The sequence below is a fragment of the Saimiri boliviensis genome, chromosome 6 (genome assembly GCF_048565385.1).
Source record: "Saimiri boliviensis isolate mSaiBol1 chromosome 6, mSaiBol1.pri, whole genome shotgun sequence".
Taxonomy (NCBI): Eukaryota; Metazoa; Chordata; class Mammalia; order Primates; family Cebidae; genus Saimiri; species Saimiri boliviensis.
In genome coordinates, this window is record NC_133454.1 from 26,764,025 (window position 1) to 26,769,484 (window position 5,460).

Below are 5,460 nucleotides of genomic sequence, written 5' to 3' on the forward strand. Positions count from 1 at the left end.
ATCAGGGAGAGCACTTTCGAGGTGCTCATCATAGCCCAGGTGAGAGAGTGATGGGTTGGAATCCGTGGTGGCAATGAAGACAGAAAGAGAAAAATTTATTCAAGAAATAGAAGCTAAAATCTGACAACACTTGGTGACTGGAAATGGAAACATGAGGAGAGGTAAATGTCAGGAATTACATTGAGATGTCAGGTGTAGGTAGAGGTCGATAGCATTTTCTGGAAAAAAAAAAAAAGAATACCACTTGTTGTGAAAGAGACAAGGGTTGCTTAAAGTATCACTAAATGGGACTTTTTCAAAATCATTCAAGTAAAAGGAAAGTTAAACCTTGAGGCACAAGAGATGATGTTGGTGTCCCCGTGGCCTCGAGGTCAGGACCTGTACCAGACTCTAGAAAGATTGGTGTAATTTAGAGCGGATAGAGACTGAAATATTTGAGTGAAAAGAAAAACTTTCACATTCATTCTCAGAGTAGTGTTCTAGAATAAGGAGTAGATAACTGAACCTTATTCAGAGTTACAAATTTTGATGTGCCCTAAAATAAACAGAAAATTGTATAAAGTTTCTGTTCACTAAACATTTACTGATTCTCTTCTATGTTTAAGTATTATGATATGCATTGCACAGTAATTTATTGGCTATCTTCTCTGGTGTTTGTATTAATGCACAAAGAAACATAGTTTTAAAAGTGTAGTACTATTTTCAGATTATACCAATTCTTACCCATTATCCCAATTCATTGAATCAGATCGTTTCAGTGATAAGTTACATTTTGAAGTTAATGAAATATTTAAAAGGGCATGATGATTTAACTGCTGATATAGTATACAAAACACTTTTGATTCATGTTTTTCGACACAATTTCATCATAAAATCTTATCTGTAAGACAAACATTTTTATACATCTAGTATTATCTTGCTTTAAAAGTTTTTATCTATCATTTTTTCTGTATCAAAGTAAGTTACATTTCTAGTTTTTTATTCCCAAGCATAAATGAGAGCATTAATTTTTACAAACATTAATGATGAGCCATATTCACACATAATTATTTGTATCTAAGTTGTCTTAGATTTATTGAACAATTTTTGAGTAATTCATGGCTGACGTTTTATTTTTCTAAGATGTTGGGTACAGCAACGTCAAACATTCATTTCCTGAGCTGTTTTCTAGAACACAATTTGACTTGTAGTGAACATTCAATGAGTGGTTGGCTGGATCACAAAATGAACACCTTAGTTTCATCAATTTTCATTTCATATAAAAATGATTGATCATCTATACTCATTAATGAAATAGAGATGAGAAAGGGAGAGTAGTCGAGAGTTAGAGGATGATAACCCGACCTCATTCTGCAGTGGGCTTCCTGCACTGTCCACTTCTGAATGCTTGGAAACGCTTCCACTCAAACAATATTGGCATTTCCTAGGCAGCAGATGAGAGTTAAAGAAAGTACATATTTCTCTATTACAATAACTTACACTATTTTATGTTTAATAAAAGAGCCTGAAAAACACTTGATGTGTTCTGCAAAATTCGTTTCTACCCAGTTCTACTGGTTTGCAGTGTTTTATCTTTATATTAAAATCTGTATAAATGATTGGTTGATGAAACTTGTTCTTTTAGACACTGCTGCTGAATTCACGGAGAAAAATAAGGGCAAATTTCCCCAAGGAGGCTCGCTGGGCTCCAGTTCTCCAGGGGAGGGAGCAGCGTCGGGGCGCTGCGTCCGGCCCGGGGCTGCCCCTGTTCCCGGAGGCCGGAGCCCGCGGGGCGGCGGGGAGCTGCAGGCCGCAGCGACCTCCTAGGCCGCGGGTGGAGGACGCGGGCGCGAGAGGTGCGGGAAGGGCGGGCCCCGCGCAGCAGCGGAAAATACGGCCTGTTGAGAAGATTCATGTAGCGCAGTCGCCTGCGGTGAGACTGGTAGAAGTCGGACCACGCTGAGGTCAGCTATCATCCTCAGCATCAGACCGCTTCAGTTCCACATTTTTGCTGCAGATCAGCTACATCATAGCTTTAAAGGCAGGCTTGACAGCTGGCCATTGACACAAACATTTAATTGTACATTATACCCCGTAAGCTTTCCGAGTGAGAACGCAGCAGAGTGGAACACTCTTTAAATAAACCATGTGCTTCGCGGAGACCGTTCTTGCCATTGCCATTGTCCTGAAAGAAGCTCCTGACTCACTATTGTGTGTTGACACGGAAAGCCATTTTTTTTTTTGAGACTCGTTGATATTTGGTCTTTACTAAAGAAATTTCACTCCACACACATAGCTGCAATGGCACCAGAATATGAGGAACCTCAAATAGGAGGTGTAGAGGCTTTGCTAGGCATCCATACTGTGCAAAAACTGGAGGAAACTCTGGAGTTACGTTGACGAGCATGACTCGAATGAGAAGGAAGTATTTCAAAACTGATATGGCAACTGCGCGATTACAATGGGGACATGTACTTAATGGCGTAAAAAATACAAACTCAGCATCACACGGGCAATCGAGATCTATTGAACGTCATGTTTTTCATAATCCAGAAAGAATTTTGTTTTTACGTGGCAATGGACTTATCATTCAGATCATTGCCTATATGGAAGCAATTGCCAAGAAACAGAAGAAGAAATATTTATTCTTTACGAAAACAAAGGTGTTTACCATGACAATAAGTAACCAGTATTTAGAGCTATTTATGAAACACTGAGAAATTGTCCTTTCAAAGAGATGACAACATCAGTTCCTTATTAAAACCTTTAGAACTGGAACTACAAAAAAAAAGTGCACACATACTGTGGAAAAATTTACAAAATATTTATCAAACAACTAGCAAAAAGCATAAGAGATCATTATGCCAGCTCACCAAAGGCAAGGTGATTCTTGGTGACTGCTATGTCAAATGGATGAAACGACGAACTATCAGAGGATAAGTGTGAAGGAATCGTCTTGCATGAAGTATTCAGGAAGGAATTTCTCATTTCCAGAATTTTGTTTTCCCTAAATAGGTTAAATGAGGAGTAGTTTTAGGTAATGAAGACTAAGTTAAAATCTCAGGCTCCATCAAAGAAACATTTTTTATTTCTTATGTTTTGTAATGTTACTTGATATTATTCTAGTACTGATGAAAATATTATTGAATGGTTTTAGCCTGCAAAATTCTGTTGACTCATACTCTCAAGCAAGAGTGGTAGGGGTGTGTAGATGGAAAAATTGTATCTTAAACACACTGCAAACACTCAGTATAGTAATAAGTTTATGTCAGCCCTAACCTTACTTTAAGCACATAAGGAAAAATTTGTTTGCAGGAGCAGAAACAGTTCTGTTTCTAAAGAAATGTGACATAACCATGGACAATCTGTGTGCCTTTATACATTCCATCTCTGTTTTAAAATATTTTTATGACAATCATGTTTAAAATTATTTTTAGATTATAGGTAAGCTGCATGTTAAACACTGAGCTGTATAAGAAGGAAAAATACTGAAAACAGTGAGGTTTTAATCTGTGTGTGTGTGCGTGTGTGTGAGCGAGAAGTGTAATCTTTTTATTTTGTATGCATTTAACTGTCCTGCCAAAACTCAGATTTAAGATTGTTAAATACATATTGGGGAAAAATTTTTTTTAATCTCTTGAAATGAAAATGTTCAGCTTTACTTGGCATTCTTGAAGCAAAATCTATTATGCTGATGAGAAAGTGAGAACTTTAAGAGTATACTCATATGACGGTGGAAAGTGATAGACCGAAATGCGTCAGCTCCACACTTCCTGTGAGGAGTCATTTTCGTCCTGGAGGAGAAAAATGTGGTGCATTTACACTTTTCTTCCGCCTCATAACTTTTGAAGGAGCAAATGTCTAGAGCCTTACTTTAAATAACTTAAAAACTTTGGTGGATGATTTGGATTAAGATTGTTACATCCAACTATGGAAAATGTGGTTTTAAACGGGTTGATGTGTGTATCTTCAATTTTGAATATCACTTAAGACAGTTAGTTTTTTTAAATCTTGAAGATGAGAAAGTATTGCTTATCTAATATAACTATTTTAACAGTTATCTAATTTATAGTTATCTAATATAACTACAGACTCTGAATTCTCTGCATGCTCCGTGCTGGAGCGCATATCTTATTTTACCAACAGTTTGTCTTCTTTTTCTCCCTGGTATTTTAATGCTCAAGTAGAAAATAAAAAATCATGAAGGAAAAATGTCACCTTTGAAAATTGTGGCAGTTAGCTTTATGAAGACAACTTCTGTAGAGACATTGATGTGTGGAAATTGAGCTTACTGAGCAGAAAATGAGAATATAAAAATTTGAAGTTTGGAGAGTATGCATTAGATTATTTCTAATGGTCCCCAAATATGATCATTGCCTGCCTGATTATATATGACTCTTGTTGGGAGCTTAAGAATAGACTCCTGAGATTAGCCCTTTGGAGACTCTGGTATGCTGTGTCTAGGATGGAGTCTGCAAAAAAAAAAAAACCCACAGTGAAACCCTGTGTCTACTAAAAATACAAAAATTAGCTGGGCGTGGTGGTGGGTGCCTGTAATCCCAGCTACTCAGGGAGCTGAGGCAGGAGAAATGGACCCAATGGTTGGGTGGGGTGGCTGCAAACTTGGTGAACTTACTAAAACACCTTTTAAAAAATGTTTTATTTTTATTTTTAAGAGTTAAAGTCTTGGCTGAGTGTGGTGGCTTCTGCCTGTAATCCCAGTATTTTGGGAGGCCAAGAAGGGTGGATCACCTAAGGTCAGGAGTTCGAGCCCAGCCTGGACAACATAGTGAAACCCCATCTGTACTAAAAAATACAAAAATTAGTCAGATGTGGTGGTAGGCACCTGTAGTCTAAGCTACTCAGGAGGCTGAGGCATGATAATCACTTGAGCTTGGGAGGCAGAAGTTGCAGTGAGCCATGATCATGCCATTGCACTCCAGCCTGGGCAACAAAGGGAAACTCCCTTTCAAAAACAAACAAACAAACAAAACAGGGTTTGCTTTTTTGCTCAGGCTGCTCTTGAACTCCTTGGCTCAAGCAATCCTCCTGCCTTGGCCTCCCAAAGTGTCAGGATTATAGGGGTGAGCCACTGCCCCCAGCCCTGAAGTATCTTTGAACAGTACATTTTACTTGAAATTTATGGCATGTAACATGTATCTTAAAAATGCATATTTTAGCCAAGCCCAGTAGAAATCACTTTGGTCTCATCCTTAGTAGACAATGGTCATGAGAGGTCATTCAAAAACAGATGTACTCAAAATAAAGTATATGTTCAAATGAAGAAATAAGGCAAAGATTCCAAATGTCCATCAGCGGGTGAACGGATCAACAGAACGTCATCCATCCACACCACGGAGTGTTACTCAGCCATGAAAAGGAACGAGGCTTTGACACAGGCCACAGCGTGGATGCACTTTGAGGATGTCACGGTCAGTAAGTAATGCCAGACACAAAAGGTGACACAGCACGTGATCCTGT

The 5,460-nt window shown here is 38.4% G+C and overlaps 1 pseudogene; it reads left to right on the top strand.

Annotated features, from left to right (window-relative positions):
- Positions 1-1,605: 1,605 nt before the first annotated feature.
- On the top strand, positions 1,606-2,866 carry LOC101044496 (glucoside xylosyltransferase 1 pseudogene; annotated as a pseudogene).
- Positions 2,867-5,460: the final 2,594 nt, after the last annotated feature.